Source organism: Poecile atricapillus, chromosome 26, assembly GCF_030490865.1.
Source record: "Poecile atricapillus isolate bPoeAtr1 chromosome 26, bPoeAtr1.hap1, whole genome shotgun sequence".
NCBI classification, from domain to species: Eukaryota; Metazoa; Chordata; class Aves; order Passeriformes; family Paridae; genus Poecile; species Poecile atricapillus.
In genome coordinates this window covers 3,437,814-3,464,893 of record NC_081274.1, presented here as the reverse complement: position 1 = coordinate 3,464,893, position 27,080 = coordinate 3,437,814, and the positions used below count along the sequence as shown (strand labels likewise).

The 27,080-nt window shown below is 51.4% G+C and overlaps 1 pseudogene; it reads right to left on the bottom strand.

Annotated features, from left to right (window-relative positions):
• The window catches only part of LOC131588505 (zinc finger protein 208-like), a 911,601-nt pseudogene that overhangs the window by 308,930 nt on the left and 575,591 nt on the right, over positions 1–27,080 (bottom strand).

Below are 27,080 nucleotides of genomic sequence, written 5' to 3'. Positions count from 1 at the left end.
ATGACTCCCACACTCACCCAGTGCTGTGATTAAACATCCACTTTGTAACTTTAAACTGTTGGAGAGGTTTTTTGTCCATTAACAGATCGATGTTGATACTGGATCAATATCGCTATTTTGGTAAATCATTGCCAGTCTCTTCCCAGGCTCCCCAGGACCCACCAGAGCCCCTCCTGTTCCTCTCAGGATCCCACAGCCCCCTCTGGGCCCCCCCAGTGCCTCCCCCGCTGCCCCCGGCGCTGTGGGGGCCGGGCCGTGCCCCAGTGCCGGCTCAGGGGGTGCTCCAGGCTGACGTGCTCCACCTGGCAGCTGGAGCTGAGCCCGCATTGCCGGGGGCGGTTTCCAGCAGCACCAGGAGCTGCTGGCTCCAGTCCCCGCTGGGGAGCACGGCAGTGGCCAGCACGTGGCCCGAGAGCTGCTGCTGGCCCTGGGAGCAGCTCAGCTGGATGTGGGCAGGGGAGAAATCCATCAGGGAGCAGAGCAGGCGGCCGGAGCCGGGCTGGGAGCTCGAGGGCACCAGCGAGATGGACACGATGGGGGTGATAGTAAAAGGTTCTAAAATCTTAGAAAATTTGGAGACTTAGCAAGAAAGTTAAGTTTGCCAAGCCCTGGGAAAAGTAGGCCCTGGGAAATGTTAGACCTTGTGCTCACTAAAGATCAGGTCAAACTGCACCTGTGTAATCAGTATATGATAAATGATACGATTGTTAGATATGATTAGATATAATTATTGTTTAAAGAACATGAGGAACAATGTTAGGAAGCTGGGGGAGATCACGAGAAATCCATGCTTGGATAAAAACAATGCGTACAATAGAACAATATAAGTTTAATAATTAATATGTCAGTTATATAAGGACGGAGTGTAAAAACATGTTCAACTCAAAACCAAGATGGGTCAGATTTGGGTCTGTGTACCCCTGATACCCAGAGCTCTTCAATAAAGCACCTTCATATAATCAGTCTGTGATTATGTGTGTTCCTGAGCTCTAATATTTTGGCACCCCAGATGGGACCCTGTGAGTGCTGCTGAGCTCGCTCACGACCCGATCACGCTCCAGCCGGCACCGAGGGATTCTCGGGGAGCCCATCCGGCTGCGACCGTCTCCGCTGCTCACAACGTCCCCGGGAGAGAAAGGTAAGGTGCTTTACTTTGGTTTGGGTGCCTGCCAGTTAGACACAGCGAAAGCTGCGCGTGGTTGGGCTAAAGGAATTCCTGTTGGTATTGCCCAGGCGCCGTCTGTCAGACGACTGCGAAAGCGTCGCAGGTTCGGCATTTGGTGTATTGTAGTTGTGACATGGAGCAGGGTTCTGGGCTGCAGTGCTCCCATACTGGGTACTTCTCCTTTGGGGTGCTTATTAGCACATTGGAAACAAGGTAACTTTGGGGAAGAATTACATAAGGCTAAGTTAATTTATGCGAGATCTCCCACAGAAAAAGACCCCAGCAACCCCGTCTCATCTGTTGGTAGCTATAACCCCCCTCTTCTCTCTTTGTTTTCTTTCTCTCTCTCTCTCTCTATCTCCTCTATCGTATAAGCCTTGTTGTTGGCACTAAAATAAAGGTACATTATTGCTGTTGTGATTTAAACTGAAATCCCTTTGTGTCCTTTTTGCACTTTGAGATCAAACAAACCTCTCACGAGTCCCACTCATGTTATTGAATCCTGACATTTAAACTGGAGTCACGGACAGGATTTCTGACAGACAGAAGGGGCTGCAGGTTTGTTGTGCAGTCTGTATTAGGGGAAGGACGTCTCGCTCCAGCCGCACCCAGCCCGACACTCCCAAAAGAGTGAGCGGTGTCTAGAAAGCAAGGGGGGCGACTCGAATTTCCCACAAACTGCACACACCGAGGTGAAAAGCACCCCACACTCACTTGAGGGCTCTGTCTGCAGAATTTCACAAAAGGTCTCTTAGTGCAAAAGGGCAGGACTGTTTTTGTTGTTGTTGTGTGTATGAATTTTGACTGCTTGGTGTAGCAGAAAGACAACCAGAATTTCAAACTGAAGGAGTGCCTCCCAAGCAGATTTGGTCTTCTCACCCAAACAGGGAAGCAAAAAGCTCTGTGTGTGTGTATAATTTAAGTTTATACCTCCCTGTAGTGGTTTTTCCCTTTGTAAAATGACTGAAAACAGCAGTGCAGAAGTTAAAGCTGCATTTTATGCATGTTATGCTCTATTAGCAAAACACAATGCCAGACCTTCTCCAGGAGGGAAAAGTTGGTGCTTAATAATTGGTTTAATTTGGAAAATGTGATTGACAGAGTATGTTCTTTACAACATGAAACAAAATTTTAACGGGGCAAAAATAAAACTGCTCAGTTTTGGGAGCTTGTCTTAAAGCAGCTATAGAAACTCGCTGTAAGTAAAGAAGTGAGGAAAAAACTACAATAGACTCCCTCCGAAACCTAGTTAAAACTTTGCAAAAACAATTGGATGAAGAGAGAAGTAAGATCAATCTGTTGCAAGCAGCCCTCCATAAAAAAAATTCACAAAATGCTGACTTGCTAAAAGAAACAAGAGAGGGAAACCCCTCTCAAATTTACCCTCAAAAAGAGCTAACTTGGATAAAATTGTGGGGAACACTGCTGTCCTAGTTTGAAACCTCTAATTAAAACAGAATATAATTATATCAATGATAAAAATCTTGATCCGCATATAACCACTAAAAATAGAAAAAAGGAAAAAAAAAAGAAAAAAGAAAAAAAAAAGAAAAAAAAGGAAGTACGGGCGTCTGCCTCACGAGTCAGAGACAGAATACGTATTCCCAGTGTCTCTCACTGGAGGTGATCAAATTCGATTGAGGGAACGGGAATCCAGTGGGCACTGGGGACATGAAGTCTTCTTAACAGCAGGAGACAGACGTAACCCATGGTCCCTAACTCAGCACACAGCTTATTGGGCAGAGGGGCTTCACCCCTTGGAAAGGGGGGACCCTATAGCTATAGTGAGTACCCCAAACCAACTCCTGAAAACATTCACAAAGCTGCCTGCTTGCAAATGATGCACAAAAGAAAATTAATTGCTGGCTATGAATCACCAATGTTGTTACCTGTGAAAACTGAAATTATGACCCCTTTCATTCAAGGCCTTCCAGAATCACTTAAACCTACAGCAATTTTCCTCCAAAAACATAGCAGCTATAAACTCTGTGGATACACTAGGTAGATTTCTTGGGAACCCGACTGCTCAACCTGGTTCCACTGATCCTGGGTTTACTCCCTTCACCACCCCCTCTCAGCCCACAGGTTCACAATTGTGTTCTCCTGCTAGGAACCATAAAATTTGGACACGGAGAAAAGTTGCAAAAGAGCTAATTAATTACAGTAGCAATTATGGACCTGTAAAAATCCCAGAAGAAAAATCAGAGAAAGCAAAGGGTGTTAGATACATTGGTTCTCTTAAGGAAAACACAGAAAAGAGAAAACAAATCTCTAACTGCCCATATTGGTGGTCACTAGAGATAAAGAAAGGGGTCCCCAGAAACATAATGGATGGCTTATTACTTAAAAGTTGAGTAAAGCAGTCTCTAATTGGCACTGTCCCACTGTTCATTGTATCAAATGCCCCACTGTATAACCCAGCACAGCTCCACAGGCTCTGGGCTGGGAGCCAAAGCAGTCTCCTTCTCAGCTTCTGGGAGTGGAGCCCAAACAGCTTTAGAATCAGGGAAACTGGTAACTCTGCCTCTCATGGGTGAGCAGAGAGGCAGAGGTTGGTTGTATTTAAAATGCTCACTAGAAATAACAAAACTGGAGATGTACTGATTATAACAATAGTGGGTCCTAAACGTACACCTATTACTTCTGTAGTTAACACTCGAGCCCAAATTTCTGTGTTGACCAATACAGACTAGTACAGGATTTGAGAGCAATAAATGGAATAACTAAAGATATTTAGCCAGTGGTAGCTAATCCTTGCGCATTGTTAACATCCATAAAAGAGAAATAGAAATGGTTTACTGGAATTGATTTAAAAGATGCCTTTTTCTGCATACCCCTTGACAAAGAAAGTAGGAAACTGCTTTTGAGTAGGAAAATCCAGAAAATGGAAGGAAAACCCAGCTCACCTGAACACGACTCTCACAAGGATACAAGAACAGTCCAACCCTATTTGGAAGCCAGCTGGTGAAGGAGCTGGAGATTTGAACTGAGAATGGGCAAGTTCTGAGGGAGCAATACCTGCTGTTACAGTATGTTGATGATATACTGACAGCTACAGAAGAGAAAACAACCTGCAGAAAGGTAACAATTGAAATTTTAAGTCAGCTGGGAATGGGAGGATATAAGGTATCTAAAGAAAAGGCACAAATTGCCTGGCAAACTGTGATTTACCTGGGGTGTGAAATCTCACAAGGGCAGTGTAAGCTGGGTACTAATCGTATTCAAGCTATTTGTGCCATTCCAGAACCCCAGAACCTACATGAGCTACAAGTTTTCCTTGAGATGACAGAGTGGTACCACCTGTGGATCATGGACTATGGACTAATTGCAGAGCCCCTGTATGAAGCCCAGAAGACACAACCGCTTACCTGGGGCAGACCACAGAAGGAGGCCTTCCTCAAACTGAAGGAGGCATTGACAACAGCTCCGGCGTTAGGATTGCCTGATCTATCCAAAGATTTTCAGCTGTTTGTGCATGAAAGATCACACCCAGCACTGGGAGTGCTGACCCAACATTTGGGAAGCTGGAAAAGGCTGGTAGGCTGCTTTTCCAAACAACTTGACAATGTGAGTGCTGGATGGCCTTCATGCCTACGGGCAGTTGCAGCCACTGTGATGCTGATCCAAGAAGCCAGGAAACTCACGATGGGTAGACACACAGATGTCTATGTGCCACACATGGTGACCACTGTTTTAGAACAAAAGGGGGCCATTGGCTATCTCCAAGCAGGATGATGAAATTCCAGGTAATCCTAACCGAACAGGATGATGTCACACTAAAGACAACTAACCTCTTGAATCCAGCTTTGTTCCTAGGTACCACAACTGAAGAAGGCCCATTAGAGCACGACTGTGTAGAGGTAATAGAGTACACCTATTCAGCAAGAGAAGACCTGAGAGACATCCCACTGGAGCAACCAGAGTGAGAGCTATTCACAGATGGAAGCAGCTTCGTGGAGAACGGGTCCAGATAGGCTGGATATGCGGTAACAACAGTCAGTACAATAGTGGAGGCAAAAGCATTATCACCAAATCCATCTGCCCAGAGGGCAGAACTGGTTGCCTTAACCAGAACACTAGAATTAAGTGAAGGGAAAAGGGTAAACATATGGACTGACTCAAAGTATGCTTTTGGAGTAGTGCATGTACACGGGGCACTGGGGAAAGAAGGAAGACTACTGTCTTCTCAAGGTATATACATTAAACATCAAGATGCAATTTTGCAATTGATAAAAGCAATACAAAAACCTGAAGAATTAGCAATTATACACTCTAAAGCACACCAATCAAGAAACTCCAAAATTTTGTGAGGAAAATCGAAAAGCAGACTGGACAGCCCGACAAGCTGCTCGAGAAGTGCAAACAACAATGGCATTGACACCTTTAAAAGTTAATGGATGTCAATTCAATTTGCCTCCAAAGCCGAAATATTCAATAGGAGATGAGAAATTGGGACATTTGCTAAATGCACAAAAGAATTCAGAAGAGTGGTATGTAACTGCACAAAGACAAATAGTGTTAACCCCACTGATAATGAGAGAAGTTCTACAAATTAAACAAAACAAATGTCATTGGGGTGCAGAGGCATTGGTGAAATTGCTAAAACAAAAATTAATCTCGGTACGGATGCTAACAATGGCAAAATTAACTCAGTGGCTAGACACAGGCATAGCTAGGGAAGATTAGGATAGGAATAGAATCAAGATAACACTTGGCAAGAACCCTCTAGTGAAGTGAAATTTAGGTGGGCCCTGGAGTCTTTGCTTGGTCCTATAGCAAACTATCAGAATAAAGAAACAGGTCAGGTAGATAAATTAGCAAGAGTGACCTGAGAAAGATTTAAAGAACTAAAGGTACAATTACAATTTACTACTCCTGAAAGAGCATGGAGTGTGTGAGTTTTTTTAAAGGGATGGATTGATCATTGCTGCATCCACACCCCAAATGTGACTGCAGATGTAGAATATGACATCAATCAGTCGCAACAAATAGAGCATGGAGCACAGGAAGAGCAAAAGGATTTGTCTACAAGTTGGTCAGGCAAAATCTTCAAAGGGTTAGGGTGGAATGTGAGTTCATGGATTAAATCTATCATTGAGAATGTGATCATCTTACTAATTGTATTCTTAGCAATTTGGTTAGCTGACAGCATCTTCAAGGGAGAAATACAGAAGAAAACGTCTTGGAACCAGAAAATAATAAAGGCACTGACACAAGATCTACCCCCACCATCTTCTGGTTCTCCAATTTGTGACAACATCCAGGACAATGCTTACATCAATCAAGGATTCGAAGAACATCAAGTATAAACTCAGAAACAAAGGACTGTATCAAGTGAAAACATTTGCACTTATGGTGAAGTGAAAATGCTTTCAAAGGGGGGAATGATAGTAAAAGGTTTTGAAATCATAGAAAATTTGGGGACATAGAAAGAAAGTTAGGTTTGGAAAGCCCAGGGAAAAGTAGGCCCTGGGAAATGTTAGGCCTTGTGCTTGCTAAAGATCAGGTGAAACTGCACCTGTGTAATCAGTAGATGATAAATGATACAATTGTTAGATGTGATTAGATATAATTATTGTTTAAAGAACATGAGGAACAATGTTAGGGGGCTGGGGAGAATCACGAAAAATCCATGCCTGGGTAAAAACAATGCATGCAATAGAACAATGGAAGTTTAATATGTAATAGATATTATATGATAGAGTATAAAACATGTTCAGCTCAAAACCAAGATGGGTCAGATTTGTGTGTGTGTACCCCTGACACCCAGAGCTCTTCAATAAAGCACCTTCATATAATCATTCCATGACTATGTGTGTTCCAGAACGCTAACAGCTCTGTTCCTCTCTTCCAGCCCTTGAAGACATGGCACATAACATCAGCCCCGCCATCAGAAGCCTGGCAATTCAAAAACTTTGTATCCTCTAGGCAGTAGAGAGAACTCAATATTCCATCTTTGGAAACCTGCAAGATCAGCTCGACATGGCACAGAGGACACGGTCTCATCTCTCAGGCCTTGACTGGATGCGCTGCTGGAGCTCTGCTGAGAGCTGATCTGGGAGGCTCTGTCTGCTGGGGCCACCTGAGCCAGCCAGGATTTTATTTTTCTTCAAAATTGTTCTTTCCTTATTTTTGTTTTTGTTTAGTATGTAAATATAGGATATGTTATAAATACACAGACTCCCAGGAGCTTTCTTTTGCTGCCCAAGGTCCACAGGATATCGGGGAAGAGAGGGAAAAGGGTCCTTGTGCTCAGCAACCTGCCGGGGTGTGCAGTGGTGAAGGGAAAATGGCCAGAAGCCCCTTGGCCTTTGGTGGTTTTGCTGAGGGCACAACCCCTGTCCCAGCCAGGAAGTGCCATCTGTGTCCTCGTGCCCGTGTGGTGCTGGCTGGGCTGCTGAGGGCTCCCAGGTGCCTCTTGATCCAGCTCCTCTGGAGCTCCTGTGGGGCTGCGGCGCTGCAGCAGAGCCACGCTGGGGGAGACCCTGAGGGAACAGGGTGCTGGGAGGCCATGAAGGGATGAGGGGCTGTGGAGGCCCTGACGGGACATGGCAGTGGGAAGGCACAAGGGGGATGTGTGAGGGAGTGGATGGCAGGAGGCTCCGAGTGGATAGGAGGCCCCTGAGGGGCCGGGGTGGTGGGAAGACCTGAGGAACTGGGTGTCAGAGGCCATAAGCAGCCCCTGGGCAGCCGCCTGGTTCCTGACACCCGGCTGATCTGGCGCTTCCCCAAAAAGTCTCCCAGGCCTGCAGCAGAAGCCCTCGAGGCTGGGACACCACCCCTCCAGGAGGGTGGGGACAGCCTGAGGTGTGCCCAGGCTGGGCTGGCTGGGGACATGGAGGGCAGGGTGGTGCTGCCAGGCCACGGCCACTGGGTGCCTGCGATAAGGGGCAGTGGGCAGAGGCAGGGCTGGCGGCCAGGCCGGGCCCTCACGGCTGCCCAGGCCACGCTGCTGTGACCGAGGCTCTCCTGACACAGAGCTCGGGGCCCACAGAGCTGCTGCCACCATGGGGAGGGCAGCGATGTCTCCTCCAGCAGGGCTGCCCAGTCACTGCTGCCCAAGCAGCTCTGGAGCCCACAGGAACAACAGCAGAGTGTGCACAGGAACAGCAGCAGAGTGTGCACAGGAACAGCAGCAGAGTGTGCACAGGAACAGCAGCAGAGTGGGCACAGGAACAGCAGCAGAGTGGGCACAGGAACAGCAGCAGAGTGGGCACAGGAACAGCAGCAGAGTGTGCACAGGAACAGCAGCAGAGTGTGCACAGAAACAGCAGCAGAGTGGGCACAGGAACAGCAGCAGAGTGTGCACAGGAACAGCAGCAGAGTGGGAACAGGAACAGCAGCAGAGTGGGCACAGGAACAGCAGCAGAGTGGGCACAGGAACAGCAGCAGAGTGGGCACAGGAACAGCAGCAGAGTGGGCACAGGAACAGCAGCAGCCCGAACATCGGCACCTGTGCACTGAGGCGTCCGCAGCAGCCGGGTGCCAAACAGGGGGAGGCTGTGGGCACAGCTGCCTTTGGTTTGGCAAAAGGCTTCAGCAGAATTGGCCACAATGGCTTTCTCTTGACTTGCCAGCCTCACAGCAACGCTTGGCAGCTTCAGCTGCAGCCTGTGCCCGTGACTGACTTGGATGGCCGTGCTTGAGGGCGGGCTCGCCTTCCACACTCAGGTGTCCCAAGACAGCGGCCTTGGCGCCGTCGTGACACAGAGAGAGAGAGACTCAGGACATGAGAACACAGGAACAGCCTGTTTGGCTCATTCTTGAGTATGCTGCTCCTGCCTAAAATAATCATCAGGAGTATATGCTGATATAAAAGTATAGCTGAACACCAAGGACTTTTTCTGTACTGTCTAGAACTAAAACCTTCTGTGACTGTTCAGAGACTATAAAATGCAAGGCGAGAATGACAGCTCTGGTTTGTAAAAGTCCTAAAAATTTTGACATGTGATTTTTCTAGTCAAGGATTTTAATTCCAATGTGGAAACTACAAAACTATTAAAATTTGTTTTCATTGGCAACCGCTTTGAAATGGCATCAGCACACCTACAGGTGTACTGAGGACAGTACTTGGCAATTCATGGCTTCAGATGTGGGAGATAAATATTTTGCCCGGTTTCACCTTGAAGTTGAAGTTTTCCCAGGGCTTTGATTGACTGGTCATTGCAGGTAACTTTAATAAATGCAAAAGGATGTGAAAGCACAATTTCTGGAGAATGTGCACTGGGGACACAGAGAAAACCTTGAAAACAGTCAGCAGGCTCTGGAAAACTTAAAAAAAAATTAAAATTACTAATGTAAAAATTACTAATGTAAAAATAGATGTAGCTCTGTGACTGTTCAAGCAGGACTCTGTCTGTGGATGAAATGTTTGCCTTGCATCAGCTGTAACACAGACAGACACACAGCAACTGGAGCCTTGAACATCAGAGACTGGGCTAATGTTTGTCCCAGAAAAAGACAGAGAAGATCCCACTGATACAGGACAGTGCCTCTGTACAATCTAGCCATCCTGGGAAACTCAGCAGCTGATGGTGTTTTTGTGCTACTGCAAACCCCTTCCATGAAAAACATCATTCCAGGAAGGAGCAACATCATCTGACAGATAGCAGGAGTGGCCAGCAATAGCTCCACGAGCTCCTGCCAAGACCCCAAAGGAAGGAGCCCAGCCCCCAATGCATGGGGCTTTGGCTTTGGCCCTCTGGCACAGAAGCCCCCCAGGGGCACAGGTCTCTGGGGCAGGAGAAGGGCACCAGCACTGCCAGGGCTCGGCTGGGGTGGCAGGTCTGCCTCGGTGGGGACTCTGCCACACCTGCTGATTTCAGTGCTGCCAGGCCCCTGTACAGATTCTGTGCAAGGCCCCGTGCCCTTCCTGCTGCGGCTGCCTCGGCAGCCCTGGGGGCTCCTTCTGCTGCCCTGAGCCTGCAGAGCAGGGCAGCGTTTGCTGATGGTTGGAGCTGTTCCTAAAGATCCTGTCAGGCTGTCTTAGACAACTTTGGGCAAGGGATTCCTTCCATCCTGGGCCACTTTGGGGGGGATGGGGGCGGAACCAGGGCAGGTGGCAGGGCGTGCAAGGGCCGTTAGTGACACGGCGCAGCCTGGTAACCATGGAATGGAACGGTGGAATGGACAAGAGCTGGCGGTGACAAGAGCACACCAGAGTGCCTGGTGCATGCGACGGGACAGGACACGCCAGAGTGGTGCTGTGAGGAGCCCCCACACAGCCCACTCGTTAGTGCCTGACCCGGAGCTTTTCTGAGGCATAACTCCTACAGCTCACGTTGTGAGCAGACTGTGGGTCTTGGTGAGCCGGAGCTTTCCGTTGACATCTCTTTAGAAGGTGCTCCCAAGGCCCGATTTTGTCATGGCGGGCAGATTCTTCAGGATATTCAGAGTGTTCCGACGGAACAGAAACACCAACCCTGGAGCTGCCCCAGCAGAACACCCTGAAGAGCCAGAGCAGTTCCAGCAAGGGCAGGATGGTGAGTGGCAGAGCTGGGCCGCAGGGCTGAAGCTGCAGCCAGCTGGGCCCTGCACCATCCCATCCCATCCCATCCCATCCCATCCCATCCCATCCCATCCCATCCCATCCCATCCCATCCCATCCCATCCCATCCCATCCCATCCCATCCCATGTGGACATTCCCAAGGGCAGGACGGAATATGGGCTGGGTCTGACCCCTGGCAGTGGCCGTGCTCCATCCCCTGAGCCACCCCAGGGCTGTCCCTGCCTGGGGAGTGCAGGGCTGGGCTGCGTTCTCCGGCCTCTCCCGCAGCCCCTCAGCTCTGGCTGCTCTTTGACAGATGCAGCCATGGACAGGACACAAGAGCAGGAGCCTGCCCGTGGCCGCTTCCGCAAAATGCTGAAGGTACCTGCAGCCATCCCCACCTGGGCTGGGCCTGCTGTCACTGCTCAGCCCAGCTCTGCACATGGAGCACTCCTTGGAACATGCCTCTCTTCCCTGTCCTTTGTTCATTCTGCACAGAGGTTCCGCCGGTTCCTGCCAATTCGGCATAGAAAGATCAGCCCCAAGGGAACTGAGGGCACAGCTGAGCCTGACTTGGGGCTGACCGAGCTCCAGGCAGAGCCTGATGTCAGCCCAGATTCAGCTGCGCCCTCACAAGACTCTGATGCTGCGGTGAGTGATGCCAGGGCAAACTCTGATGTGGCACTGACTGAGGACATGGCCATTCCAAACACCAGAGAGACTCAGGGCATCACAAATACTGACACTACGCCCCCTCCCATGGTGAGTCATGCACCTAATACGGATGTTTTTGAAAGGGGGGTGTTCCTTCTGACCAGCAGGTAGCCAGCCAGGGGCCAGAACTGGAGGTCTGCCACGATCGTGTGCCCCTTCAAGCCACATCCACAGGGCCCCCTCAGCTTTTGAGGCCAGCACAGTGTGGCAGGAAGGGAAGCACTTCTTGGGAGAAGCTGGGGAAGCTGCTGCCTTGGACAGCGCTCCAAGTCTTCCCCATTCCTACTCTAGGTGCCAGCTATTGTACGGAGCATTCACCAGTGTCTTATGCGCTCCGTTACGGTGGATGCCAGGCTGGCCACTAACATCGTGAGGCTGGCTGAAGAATACCCGGACGAAGTTGTGCTGACCCTCCTGCGCTGTGCCCCATCGTGTGACAGGTATGGGGCCCACGTGCCTTGAGAGCTCAGGGCTCACCGGCCTTTAGGGCCCATTGCCCTGCACAGCCTGTCCAATGGGCTCTGCCCAACAGGCAGAGAGCTCCAGGAGCCTCGGGCCCCTCTGTTTCCTGAGGCTGCTGCCAATGCTCCCTCCCTGCCCCTCAGGGCACTGGGGCTTTGTCACCTGGGACCCCACAGCTACACAGGGCATGGCTCTGTGACTCAGACACCCCTGACACAGAGCTCTGATCTCACAGAGCTGCTGCAGTGATGTGGCAAACCATAGCCTCATCAGGACCAGCAATGGAGAAGGTGCTGCCAACTCTGCTCCATGTGATGGAGAACTGGCCACTTTGCAGCATCTGCACCTCTGATGAGGACAACAAGGACGTTTTTGCTCTGGCTGTGAGTTTGTGGAACTGGCCTTGACTGTCCCCTAGGTCGCTTCTCCAGCAGCTCTTCATCCTCTCCTTGCCTCAGGCTGGGCTGAAACCTGGGCTAGGGGCAGGCCCAGGGGGCACCGGGCCCGCTGTTCCCCCTGCATCTCCCCTTGGGCTCTGCCCCATGGACGCCTTGGCACTGAGCGCTGTCTTGGTGTGCTTCTTTTGCAGGCAACTCTGGTGCTCTGGGTGATTCTGCAAGTGCCTCAGCGCCATGAGGCGATGATGCATTATTCCAGCTCTCTCTTTACGGCTCTGCTGTTGCAAGTTTTCACCACCACACAGCTGATGCCAGCAGAAGTTGATAACTTCTGGAGAGCATGCCAGCAGGAACACCACCTTCCCAAAAAACCCAACAGGTGCCAGTCCTCCTGTCCTTCCCATGCCCTTGTGGCTGACACCAATTCACCCAATGTGACCTGGGCTTTGCTCTGCACACAGGTTTGCAGCGCAGGCCATGAAGGCTCTGCTCTGCTTTCTGCACTATGACAATGAGTTGATGGCCATGGAACGCAAGTGTGGCTGGGAAACGCTGCTCCGTGCTGACACCCAGCACTATGCCGTGGGTCTGTTGGCCAGGTGAGACCCCTTCTCACCACTGCCTCTGAAATGTGTGCCCTGTGCCCAGGGTGCCCTACCACAGTCCCTGTGGTCCTGGCCAGAGGGCTGTGCCATTGAGGGATGGCTGAGCAGACTGGAGAAGTCTGAGAGGAGGGTGCCCAAAAGGAGCCCCATGGTCCCAAAACACCCACAAGTCCCTCCAGGGATGCTGGGGAAAGGCCAGATCTCCGTGAGTCATCCCTGGGAGAGGTTTGCCGCCCCACCCCCCACCTCAGTGTCTTGGTGCCATTTCCCCCCTTCCAGGGTGATGCGCCGTGACTTGACGCCCTTGTGTTACCATGTCGCACACCAATTTATCCGGAGGCTCATTAGGGAGGAGGCACCTTGGGATCTGTCCTCCCTGGCATTCCTTGTGGAGGTGAGCCTGATGGCCAGCACTACCTCGCTGAGCTGCCTGCCAGCCCTGTCCCCTTGCATAGCCACAGCTGCCTGGGACGGTGCCCATGCCCTGTGCTGCTGCCTGGGCCCAGCCCTGCGCAGTTCCAGGCTCCTGCTGGCTGGTTCCCCTGTCACTGCCCTGTGCCTTTCAGGTCCTGGATTGCCTACACTTGAGTGACTGTGGGTACTGTGTCCTTGAGATCACGTCAAGGCAGCTGCAGAGCGAGTGCAGGCAGAGGCGTCGCCTGGCGCTCAGAGGCCTCGTGGTGCTCAGCAAGGAACCCTCGCTGGTGAGAACGGGGCAGCGGCTGAAGCTGTGCTGGGCAAAGCAGCCCCTTGGGCTGGCTGTGATTCAGGAGCTGAGGCAGCTGCTCCCAGCTCTCCTGCCTCACCTGCCTGAGTGCTTTGGGACAGGCCTTTGGCCTTTGGGCCCAGCAGCAGCAGGGTGGGGTTGCAGTGCCAGGGCGGTCTTGGCACTGCAGCCGTTCAGGGCTTCCCAGCACAGCCTTGTGTTCCACACAGGCCAGACCTATACGCAGACTGTGTAAAAGCGTCCTGCAGCTGCTGAGTGACACAGACGGAGAAGTGGTCAGCATGTCTCTGTCTGTGTTCACAAATCTGCTCAAGAGAAAACATCTTCGTTTATCAAGGAATGCTGCCCCCAAGATTGCTGAGCCACTTGTGCCTCTCTTTGACCATGTAAGGCTCTGTGCCCCGGCCACGGGCACTGGCTACTGCCCACACAAACTTTGGTCCTGTGGATTTTCAGGCCTTTGCCCAGGTGGGCTGGAGAAGTTGGCGCTGAGATCTTTTCCTCCTTCTTTCCTCCAGGACAAAAGCCACGTGCAGGTGCTCTCCATTCACCTCTTCTGCAAGGCCATGAACCTGGTAGTGGAAGAGGGAAAAAAGGCAATGGAGGGAATTGTGAAGCAGAGCCTGCTCCCACTCATTTTGCACTGCCATGATGAGAACCTGCGCGTGGCTGATGTGAGGTTTTGTGTGATGCTGGTTGATCTCTGGCAGGGGGCTCGGCTGCTTCCTGCTCTGCTGCCTCCCAGGCTGCAGCTTCCTCCTGGCCTTGGCACAGGGATGCAACTCCTGTGCCCTGGGCAGCAATGCCATCTCTGCATCTCTCCAGGCCTCTCGGGAAACCCTGCACTGTGCTGCCACCTTCTTGAAGAACACAGAGCTCCTGTGTGTGCTGCCAACAGAGGATCTGTCGAAGATCGCCGAATGTGTGGTAAAGGACGGCCTGGAAACCCCAGCCTCAGCCTGGAGAAGCTCCCTGGCCCTAGTGCTCAGTGTGTGGGGCTGGCAGCTGTGGCCCAGTGCTGCACCCAGGGGAGCCAGCCTGTGCCCCACATGCTGCTCCCTTCCCTGGGCCACACGGGTTCCTCTCCAGGCTCCTGTGGCCCCGAGCCGGGTGTCGATAGAGCCCCAGCCCAGTGGGGCTGCTGGCCGGGCCTCAGGGCTGGGCGGGCACGGGAGGCCGGGGCTGGCCGCAGGCAGCGCCCGGCCGAGGGGCAGAGCCCGCACCAACCCTTCCCTCCTGCCGCTCTCTGCAGCTGGCACAGGACGAGAGCCGAGCGGCCGAGCAGGTGAGCCGGGCCCTGCCATATCTGGACAGCCCACAGGAGTCCCTGCGAGAGGCGGCCGTCAGCTTCATCGGTGAGCCACGAGCCCGGGCTCCCTCCCCGCCCCGCCGCAGCTCGGCCCCAGCCCCGGCTGCTGCCCCGGCAGCGACACCCGGGCCCGGTGCCCTGGAGCCCCGGCTGCCCTCGGGGCTGCTGCTGCCGGCCTCTGGCAGCCGTGCCCTTGGGCTGAGTCAGGATGCGGCAAGGGCCCGGGCTGAGCCCTGCCGGGGCGGGAGGCCGTGTGGCCCCAGGGCTGGCAGCGCCGCTGGCAGGGAGCTGTGCTGCTGGGGCCCTGACAGGCTCTGTGTTCCCAGGCACGGTCAGGATGTTCATGAACAAGGGCGCACAAGGAAGAGCTGCAGACCCTCAGTGAGGGTGAGTGAGAGCAGCAGGCTGGCACTGGGGGCTGGCGGGGGGCACTTGCAATGCCTGGGCAGGGAGCTGCAATCCCTGGCCCAGCTGCAGAGTGCTTCGTTCCCTGTCTGGGTGAGGGCAGTGTGGGCAGAGAGCAGAGAGATTTCAGGGACATGGGTGGGAGCTGTGGCCAGCACCTTCTGGCTGATCCTGTTGTCTGGTCCTCTCTTGTGGCCATTGCAAGAGCCAGGTGGAATGTCCTTGGGAGGAATGTCTCCTAGGATCCCTGCAGATGCATGCCCTGACCGTGCCTCTCCTCCTCTCTCTTCCAGCCACTGAAGCCCCGAGGAAAGACACCGCTCCATCCCACAGCAACCAGAATATCCAAGCTCAGTTTGCCAGTAAACAAGTGTCCCAAGAACAGCAGCAGGAGACACTGAAGAGGACACCACCTCCCAGTGCCACTGGAGACAACTGGCACAGCTGAGCCTGTGGGATTCTCACGGGGCTTCAGCCCTCTCCCAGCCTGTAGATAGCTCCCTCCAGCCCTCAGACTGTGCCCATCCCCTTTTTTCCCTCTATTCTTCCTCCCTTTTGACAGCTCCTTCCCTCCAGCCCTCAGTCCATGCCCATCCCCTTCTTTCCCTTTCCAGTTCATCCCTGTTAATAAACAGTTTGCCTTTTTCACTTAACCTGCATCTCTGTGGAGCTGAAGGGTCACAAATCCGGAGCGCTGTGACACACAGGCCCCTCCTGCCGTTCTCTCCTGCACCGTGTTTTGTGCAGAGACGCAGAGGAAGGAGCGCAGATCAGGCTGGAAAGGTCCCTGTGCTGAAGGCCTGGATCCACAGCATTGTGGAGTTAAAGGTGTTACTGAAGGCCAGTAGTGGGACAAGGAGCCTGTGTGTGTCAGGGAGCAAAGTTGTGTCTAAGGCCCTGCCGTATTTGGTCCTCTGTTGTGCACACCAACAGGATGACAAAGAACAGACTTTGAAGGAAACCTTATGGGTCGACTGCTGGGAATTTGACCCTTAAGAGGAACAACGGATTGATCAATTGATGGGAAGTTAACCTGTGAAAGAGGAACAGTAACAATGAGGCTGTTATTGGCATGGTGACCTTACCTCCTGTACTGGCCAAGGGTGAGATGACATGGTAACTGGGAAAATTCCAGTCCAGGGGAGAAGGTAGGAGGCTTGGTTCTGCAGAGGAGAGGCAAGAAGGACAAAATGCATGCCTTTTTGATGCAGGGCATGCCCTGAAGGTGCATGGCCTGCCTGCCCCTCCCATTGGAGCACCATGCTCCATCTCCTGCCGCTGCTCAGTGGCTTTTCACCAATCCAGAGGTTTGTATGTATTATTTGCAACAGCAACTAATAAAATAAGACTTGCTTTGCAATTTTGTGCACGGGCATCTTCCAGCACCCATGATGTTCTTGGCAACGAGGATGGGATGCCCAGAGCACAAAAACCCATGGTGTTTTGAGCACGTGTGAGTGAAAAATGGACGCATGTTTGAGTGTGGGTAAGAGAACAGGGACAGGGTTTGGGCAGTGGAGTGTATGGTTGTGTAATATATGTTGGTATAATTTGTGTTTTATTGTACAAAAATATAATCAAGTATAAAAGCATATTTTATACTTGTACAAAATCAAGTATAAAAGCATGTTTTGTGTAAAACAAAAACCACAAGCAACTTAAGATTGCAAAAGCAGCTGCTGGAAAACCAGGAATTTGCAAGAGAATGACCCAGCAATTAAGATAACACTGAGAAGAGCTGGGTCCACCCAAGCAAGATAAGCGCTCTAAGGACCCTGTGATTAACGCCTGATACCGACCTGATCTGATTCTCCAGGACCATACATCTCAATGTCGGTTTCCCAAAAAAAACTACGCAGACTAAAAAGAAAACTCACTACGATTCTACATCTCAAAGCCTGCTTCCCGAAAAACCACTCAAACTTCATCTTCTTCTCAGAAAACTTGTTATAAATTTGTATTGTGATATTGGCTTTCGCAGATGAATATTATATGTTAAATACTTTTTAGCTATGTATGTACTTTTTTCTTGTTAACAAGTTTTAAGCTTAAAAGAATTTCCTAGGTACAAGGCAAGGAAACCCCAGAGGGCAAGGACAGTTGAGCCAAAGCTGCTTATCAGGAGAACAATAGAGCCCAAACTGTTATCAGCAGAAGATATGAAGGCCAGCTGCCCTCAAAAGGAAGGATGAGAGGCCCAGATGGTTATCAACAAGTGACCATTTGCAAAAGAAAGGAAACCAAACTTCAAATAATGCTGACCAGCTAGAATAATGATGACCAGCAAAAAATATGCTGACCAGCAGAAAATAAAAAAATTGTGGAAAAGCATGATCTAAGAAGGCGGAACCAGGGAGGGGACATGTTTGAATATGCATAAAATCCTCACAGCAGGGGGGGATAAAAAGAGTGTTCCCAAGATACCAGGAGTGTTCCTGGCAACCCGCCAGGGCACCCAGCCGTTTTAACCCTTTGCTTTATTTCTTTTGTCTCCTAATTGTCTTTTTGTTTATATTAAATTCTTTTTTATAATTTATTAAGTGAATCTCGTTTTTAAGAATAGGGCTGAAGAAACATTTCCAAATGCCATCCTGGGAAAGGAAAGGATGCGAAACAGCGCTGGGGAAGAGCGTCCCTCGCACAGCCCTCAGAGCTGCCACCATGCACAAGATGCCGGCCGGGGCTGAGGCGGTGCCACCATGCACAAGATGGCGGCCGGGGCTGAGGCGGTGCCACCATGCACAAGATGGCGGCCGGGGCTGAGGCGGTGCCACCATGCACAAGATGGCGGCCGGGGCTGAGGCGGTGCCACCATGCACAAGATGGCGGCCGGGGCTGAGGCGGTGCCACCATGCACAAGATGCCGGCCGGGGCTGAGGCGGTGCCTCTCAGAGCGCTCTGCAGCCTCTGCCAGCCCAGCCCCAGCCCCGGAGCAGCGCAGGGCGGGCAGAGCCCCCTTCCAGCCGTCTGCTTCAATGGACATTGACAGACACCCGGGCCACGGACACAGGCTGACACCTTTGCTCGGTGCACACAAACACGAACCAGACACTTGGGAACCTCGGCTGGCAGCATTTGCAGGGGAAAATAGAAAGAAACTCCAGGGTTTGAAGGTTTTCAAATAGAATATTTCATTTGCCAGTAAAAGGACCAAAAGCAGAAAGGGCCATCCCAGCCTGTTTCTTCCATGCAGGAATAGTGTCACAGTGACTGTGAGCTGATGAAGACGGAGATGGGATTTAATCCAAAGCAGATTGTGCAGTGGGTGCTCACCTGTGATATGTATCCCTCACAGTACCTATTTATTTGGAACACTAGGAAGATTATGAGGCTGGGCAAGATATTAACCCTTTCAATGCACAGTTGAGACCTACAAACCTTGTTCATCTCTCCAGGGACAGAAAAGGACAGAGTAACAACACACAAAAAACCACCATAAAAACATCAAAGCCAGTAAAAAAAAAAGTCAAACCTCAGATAGAAAAGAAATGATAAAATGGCAATTGAAACAAAAATATTCTTTTAGTAAAACCATAGAAACGATGTATGAAAATATCTCCTTTAATTCATGAAAAAAGTAAAAAAAAAATTCAACCTGTAAATCTAAACAAAAGCATCCATTAATGAAACCAAACAAATGTTAAAATAACTATAATCCTGTTATAAATTTGTATTGTGATATTGGCTTTTGCGGATGAATCTTATATGTTAAATACTTTTAGCTATGTATGTACTTTTTTCTTACTAACAAGTCTTAAGCTTAAAAGAATTTCCTAGGTACAATGCAAGGAAACCCCAGAGGGCAAGGACAGTGGGGCCCAAGCTATTATCAGGAGAACAATAGAGCCCAAACTGTTATCAGCGAAAGACAGGAAGACCAGCTACCCTCAAAAGAAGGATGAGGGGCCTATGCCCTTATCGAACATTTCCAGAGGAAAAGAAACCAAACTCCAAAATAATGCTGAACAGCATGAATCATGATGACCAGCAAAAATAGTACTGACCAGCAGAAAATAAAATTGTACAAGAGCATATTCTAAGGAGGCGGAACCAGGGAAGGAACACGCTTTGAATATGCATTAACCCCTCACAGCAAGGGAAGATAAAAGGGAGGGTGCCTGAGATACCAGGTGTGCTCTTGGCAGCGCGCCAAGGCACCCGGCCGTTTTAACCCTTTGCTTTATTTCTTTTGTCTCCTAATTGTCTTTTTATTTATATTAAAACTTTTTATAATTTATTAAGTGAATCTCGTTTTTAAGAATCCCATAAAAGGTTGAACAGAAAAAAAATAAAAATAATAAAATGCCTTTTGCCCCCAGGGAGAGAAGAAGAAAACTTCTGTTTCCAAAGATCATCACAAAAACAGATGAAGAAAACATTTGCCTTCAAACAACTCATCCTTAAAATAACACCCCATGAATTCATAACCCATAGACACACCTCTCGGAGGGCTGTAAAAATGAGAAAACTCTCACGATAACAACATTTCTTCCCAGACTGCTGCTATTCGTAAAAATAAAAAACACAAAACCTGTTTGTTGTAAAAAAGTCTCCATGACATAACAAAAAGAAACTCCTCTCCCTACAAAAACTAATGAAAATCTATTGTATAATTAATACTGTTTTAACATCCAAAGATTTATTTCTACGTTGTCAGTTAAAAAAAAGAAAAAGTCAGGGAAGGAAAGATTTTCTGAAAGTTTTGTTCTAGTTTCTTATTCTTGTACTCTGGTTAATAAAGTTTCTTGATTCCTTCTAAGTTTTAAGCCTGTTTTGCCCTTCTCCTAATCCATATCTCACAATGAGAAATGAGTAAGTGCCCTGGAGATTTCAGCCAGCGCTAAACCCACCACATTATTTAGTGCATTAGCCAAAAAACTCAAATTAGCGAATCTAAGCCATCACTGCACCAGGCTGAAGCTGAGGATCCCCAGCCAAGCTCAGAGGGAGGAGAACACAGCATTTGTGGGATCCTTTCCAGTCTGACTTGCTTTAGCTGCACCCTGGGGGAGGAGAGAGCAGGAGAAGGGTTGGCTGAGTCCTCTCCCCTCTGCCTTGCCCTTCTCTGCTGGATCCTCAGTTCATCCCACACCCACCCCAAGACTCCATCCCCATCCTACTGGTGCTGACGGGATTAAAGGAGATAAAGAGGAGATTAAAAGGATAGAGAGGAGAGAAAAAGAGAAGTTTAAATGCAGTTTAAATATGAAAGAAATGCATATGTTAGTGACTGCTGAGAGTTCAAAGGGAGCTGAAGGGTTTGTGAAGGGACAGGAGCCCGTGAAGGGCTCAGGAGCTGCTGCTGCTGCCGGGAGGGAGGAAATGCACCAATGGCTCCCAGCAGAGTCTGTGCTTTGAGGCTCTTTCCCAAACAGCTGCAGGAGGGAAAGCAGCTGAGTTTGGAGGAAGAGTTTTCTGCTGAGGTTTCCTGTTTGGAGCTGTCACAAGCTTGAGCTGCTCAAGGGAAAGGCGGCTCTGCTCCCAGCAGGGCCCAACTGCACGGGAGCACAACTTGGTTCCCTGGCCCTGAGCCAACGGGCAGCAGCAGCTTCTGTTCCCTCCTGGCTCTTGTGTCATTTCCAGCAGCACAAGACACACCAAGAAAAGCTCCTCCAGAACATGCCATGATCAACACAACCTGATTTCATTGCATGAAGGAGCTCTGACAGTCCCACGGGCTCAGGTTTGTTTGTCAGTCAACAGAGCAGGGAAAAGCACAGACACATTCCCTGCACAGGGAATTCACAGGAGGAAAGTGCAGAGCTGGAGGATGTGCTTGGATACAACGTTCCCACGGCAGTTTTGGGGATAAAATCGTCAGGAGAGAGAAAAGAAAAAGTCCTACCAAGGGTGGGCTGGGGAGGGCTGGTGCTTCCCGGGAGGCTCCCGAAGCTCAAGAGGACAAAGCCCAGACCTTGTCCAAGCTCCGAGCTGGGTCTGAGCCAGAAACCAGGGGGTGGCAGAGCCATTGCTGCTGAAGGGCTTCAGATTGCCAAAGCTAAAGTGTCCAGTATCAAGGAACAACTTGAGGTTACGGAAGTCCCAGTGCCCACGTTCCATCCCCTCATTTCAAGCTGAAAGCAGAGCTCCACTTGTGACTCTGCTTTTTAATAATCAATGTAAAAATTCAACAAAATTCCCTTAGAAAGACCCCATGAAGGTTCACACTGTGAGAGCTCACTCGAGGCAGCCTAAACTCCTGCCCTGGTTCAGTCCCTGTCAAGCCCACTGTGCTTTCCAGCTGCTTAGCTCCAGTTCCCCCCCAAATCACCATGAATTCCACTGAACTGAACCAAATCCAAGTCCTCGTGGGTCGGGACAAGGGCAGGGAGAGGTCACTCAGGGATCACCATCAGGGGCACAACAGCCCGACATGGGGAAATGAACTGAACTTAGGACTGAGCCAATAAGACCAGGAGAATGAGGATTAAAATCAATCTTGAGAAACACCTCCTCCCGCTCCTGAACTTTTCTGTCCGGGCCGCTGCTCGCGGGGCACAGAGAGGGGCCCGGCCGTGTCCGTCCAAACCTCCCTGGGAATCACCCCAGAGCCCTCAGCCTTCCTTGTGCCCTTCCCCTGGGCCCCTTGTTCCTCCCAATGGCTCCCGTGGCTCTCCCAGTCCATCCCAGCCTCTCCCAGTCCATCCCAGTCACTCCCAGTGACCCCGCCTGTCCATCTCGCCCCTCCGTGGATCTGCCGCCCCTCAGCCAATCAGAGCGCGTCTCTCTGATGACTCATCAGTTGCCGGGCAGATCCACAGAGCCGAGAGCCCCGCGCTGGACTCGGCCTCCCAGTGCCGCGCACTTCATTCCCAGTCCCTCCCAGTGCCACCACAGTCCCTCCCAGTGCCACCACAGTCCCTCCCACTCCTTTTTAGCCATTCCCAGTCTCTTCCGAGTTCATTCCCACTCCACTTCCAGACGTCCACGCTCTCTTCCAGTATCCCAGTATCCACTCTCATCTCTCTCAGTGCCACCCCAGTCCCTCCCAGTCCATTCCCAGTCCCTCTCAATGCTACACCACTCCTCTCCACTCTCTCCCAGTGCCCTTCCCAGCGTGTCCATCTCGCTGGTGCCCTCCAGCTCCCAGCCCGGCCCCGGCCGCCTGCTCTGCTCCCTGATGGATTTCTCCCCTGCCCACATCCAGCTGAGCTGCTCCCAGGGCCAGCAGCAGCTCTCGGGCCACGTGCTGGCCACTGCCGTGCTCCCCAGCGGGGACTGGAGCCAGCAGCTCCTGGTGCTGCTGGAAACCGCCCCCGGCAATGCGGGCTCAGCTCCAGCTGCCAGGTGGAGCACGTCAGCCTGGAGCACCCCCTGAGCCGGCACTGGGCCACGGCCCGGCCCCCACAGCGCCGGGGGCAGCGGGGGAGGCACTGGGGGGGCCCAGAGGGGGATTGGGGTGTGCTGGGAGGAACTGGGAGGGAGTTTGAGATAGACTGGTTTAAACTGGGAGAGGGGTTTGGGGGTCAAGAATGGCTGAGAAAAGGATTGGAGGATGTTGGGGAGTTTGTGATGGGGTTCTGAGGGTCCTGGTGGACCCTGGGAGGGAGTTTGGGGGTGCTGGGTGTCACTGGGAGGGATTTGAGTGAGCCTGGAGGAGCTGGAAGGAGATTGGGGATTGGAAAGCAGGGATTGGGATGAGGTTGGTTGTGCTGGGAAGAGACTGAGAGGAGTCTTGATGAGTCCTGGTGGGCCTGGAAGGGACTGGGAGAGGGTTTGGGGGTCCTGGGGCAGTGGGGAGAAATTGGGAGGGGGCTGTGGGATCCTGAGAGGAACAGGAGGGGCTCTGGTGGGTCCTGGGGAGGCTGGGAAGAGACTGGCAGTGATTTACCAAAATAGCAATATTGATCCAGTATCAACATCAATCTGTTAATGGACAAAAAACCTCTCCAATAGTTTAAAGTTACAAAGTGGATGTTTAATCACAGCACTGGGCGAGTGCAGGAGTCACCCCTTAATACACACTGCAAGTTGACAAAAGATTCCAGTGTCTATTTATTTACAGAAGTCTTGAATATCCAAAATACTAATACATATTAATACTAATACGTATCCATAATGCTAACACTTCCCATTCCCCACTTTGGATTAAAATGGATCGTAATGATTTTAAAATGTCATTATGCTTGTGTGGTTGGCTCCCTAATTTGAGGAGGGGGTCGTTTTGGTGAGGAGGGGTCATCAAGAGATGAAGGAAAACCGCTCTTCCTCACTCTCACCTTTCTACCTTTACAATGGTTGACATTACAAATGACATTTGGTACAATTCAAATTTCCTCCCTTGTGACTTTTAAATGGGTTTCCAGATGTAAGGTCTGTGATCTTCCTGAACCCGTTGATCAGTTTCTCTTTTCTCATTATAAGCACAGCTGAACACACATACAATGAAAATTAATTTTTTACCTAAGTCTGAGATCCATTATCTCAAATCCTGCTTCTCACTTAACCATTAACTAGTTCCATGAAGGCCTATCTCTAGCTAAGATGTGTAATATTTCTAAAACTCTTCATTTTTTAAAATTAGTGACTCCAAAGGAGGTTTCAGAGGGTCTTGGGTGGGCTGGGAGAGACTGGGAGGGTCCTTGGAGGGGCTTAAGGTGCCTGTGAGAGGTTTTGGGGGTCCTGACCCCGGCAGATGCCCCAGGGATGCCATCAAACGCTGCCCACAGCAAGAGGCTGACGGGGCTTCGTCTCTCTGTGTTCCTGCCACTGGGGCTCGGCTTCTGCCTCTGGAGGAAAGTGAGAGGGGGGTCCCAGGATCGTGTCCTCCCCCACAGAGCGTGTGTGCTCCCCTCGGGGCCCCCAAGCCCGGAGTCACCCCCTTTTCTCTGCCCACACAGCTCCTGAGGCAAAAGCTTCTCCAGGATTGAAAGTCAACAATTGCCACGGTCATTCTGTATCCTGTTGGAATTTCATTCCCCTGCTTTCATCCAGGTGCCCACAGGGAGCCAGGAAGATGTGGAGCCTCCCAGCCAGGTGTCTTCCCAACACGGATCACCAGGACCACGGATCACCAGGGCTCTGCCCAACGGGGGTCACTGGGGATCATCCAACGCCGATCCTCCCACGGGGGATGGAGCTGGAGCAGCGCACGAAGCTCTTCCCGCACTCGGGGCACTTGCAGGGCTTCCCTTACTGGTGCCTCCGTTGGTGTTTGGTCAAGGCTGAGCTCTGTGAGAAGCTCTTCCCACACTGGGGACACTCGTAGGGCCTCTCCCCACTGTGGATGCGCCGGTGGATGGTGAGGGTGGAGTTGTGCTTGAAGCTCTTCCCGCAGTCCGGGCAGCGGAAGGGCCTCTCCTCTGTGTGAATCCGCTCATGTAGGAGGACATCAGAGCTGGTCCGAAACCTCTTCCCACACTCAGGACACTCGTAGGGCCTCTCCCCAGTGTGGATGACCTGGTGTTTTCTCAGGGCGGAGCTCCACCCAAAGCTCTTCCCACATTCCAAGCAGGTGTAGGGCCGTTCCCCTGTGTGGATCACCTGGTGTCTCATCAGGTCAGAGATGTCTCTGAAGCTCTTCCCACATTTTCCACACTCATAGGGCCGTTCCCCAGTGTGGATCATCTGGTGATTCCTCAGGTTGGAGCTCTGGCTGAAGCTCTTCCCACATTCCCCACACTCGTAGGGCTTTTCCCCAGTGTGGATCACCTGGTGCCGGATCAGGTGGGAGCTCGTTCTGAAGCCCTTCCCACATTCCAAGCACTTGTGGGGCTTCTCCCCCAGCTCTGAGCTCTGGCTGGATCTCTGGCCGTGTTCCTGGCACTGGGGGGATCTTTTTTCCTCACAGCTCCCTGGACTGGGTTTGCAGCCCCTCCTCGTGCGGGATCTCTGGGGCTTTTTCTCCTCCTCTTCCATCTGGACACAGTTTGGGAATGAAAATTCCTGGTTAGGAGGAAAAATAGAGACGAGAGCACCTTGGACTGGGGGTTCCTCCTTGCCCAAGTTCATCTCAGAAAGTCACTGGGCATCTTGTAAGAATCTCTAAAACACCAAGATTCAGCCCAAACATCCTCCACAAATCAAAACACTGATCAAAAACTACCCAAACACCAAATTCAGGCAAAACCTCCTCCAGAACAGAAAGATTCAGCCCCTGCAAAAAAACAAACCACCAACATTTAGCCCAGTAAAGCTCAGAAACACCAAGATTCAGCCCAGTGAAAACTGTGGATCCCCTTACCCGGTCCCCTGCTGACTGTGGGCTGGGCAACACTCCTGGGACTGCACACACAGGGAAGGAGGAACCTTGTGCTGCTCCCTCTTCCTACTCCTCCTCCTGTGGCCCTACTCTTCCTCACACTCCTCTTCCTACTCCTCTTGCACAATCCCATCTTCTACTCCCAAGTGGATAATTTAACCATTTTGTTCTTCAGCCCTGCTTCTCCTTCCCCTCCCCTCCTGCCCCCAGGCCCAGCACCCACTGCCGCCTCCCTCTTCCCCCCCAGTCCCACAGCATCCCACCGCAGGGGCACGGATGGAGCTGGGCCAGCTCGGCCTGGGGCAGCGCTGGGCTCTCGGCCGCTTCCGCCCGCACTCGCTCCCCACTGCAGCCGCTCCCGCCACCACAGCGCGGGGGGGCCCGGCCTTGGCGCTCCCCCCTCCCACCTCCCCAAATTCCCCTCAAGGGGGGCACCAAGGCCTGGGGAGGCACAGGTGGGATCCAGGTAGGGCCATTAAGGGGAGAAAATGGAATGTTAGAGGGGCATCCTGGACAAAGGGATGAAGACCCCAAAATATCTCTCAAGGGTCCCTTGGGAGCATGTGGAGGTCGTTTGCACATTCTCCCAGAGGGAATTAAGGACATGGACACCCAGGGGGGCAATAAGGGAAGTCCAGAAGGGATTTAGACAACAGGGGATGGATGGTGTTGGTGTGCTGGGAAGGGATTGGCTGAAGGGGAGTGTGCAGGAATGTGCTTAAGGCAAGAAGCAGCAGGAGCAATCTATAGGGTAAGAAAAGGGATGATACAGGCGGTAGAGAAAAATACAAAGGATTGGGAGGTTTATCAGAAGGGTCTCATCCTCCAAATTTGCCAGCTGTCATGTGTTGCCATTTAAGAAAAAAAGCTGGAAACATCCACGAATACGATGGCTCTGAGAGAGGCTGCTGGGAGTTTCTTCTCTGCCTGAGACCTGGCCAATAGCTGGCCAGTTCTGAGAATTGACAGTGTTTTTGACCACTGAAAAGTGAGATTACCTTTGTGAATACCACCTTTTAAACCTAAAGCCAGGAGCTTTTGGGTCTTTTGTGTTTCTGGCTTTAAAACATAACAGAGCTCTGGTGCAGCCGGGCCCCCCCCTCCCCGCTTTCCCCACAGCCTGTACGGCCTCGGGGTGGGGGCGTGGGGCCAGAGCCCAGCAGCTCCCGGGAAGGGGATGGAGACTGGCAGGAGCCCTTTCCCAGAGTGGCTGAGCCCCTCGGGAAGCCCGCCGAGCCCTGAACAGCAGCACTGCCGGGCCAGGCCGGTCCCTGGCTCAGCTGAAATTTCTGCTGCCGCTGGATTTCACCAGAAACTGCCGAGAACGGGCAGGGGAAGCCATCGGCCTGCAGCGTGCTGAGATGCTGGCCACCCTCCCCCAGCACAGCCACTGAAAAATCACCCATCGAAAACAGCCCCAGCCTCTGCCCGTGAGCATCCACAAGACTTGGGCCAGATTTAAACCCTTTCACTACCCAGATGAGACCTGCAGGTTTAATCCTTTTCCAGAGAGAGGAAAGGGAGAGTGATCATCATGTAAAGAGACAACATAAACCATCCAAGTCAGTGAAGGCAGGAATCAAGCCTCAGATGGAAGGAGAATGAG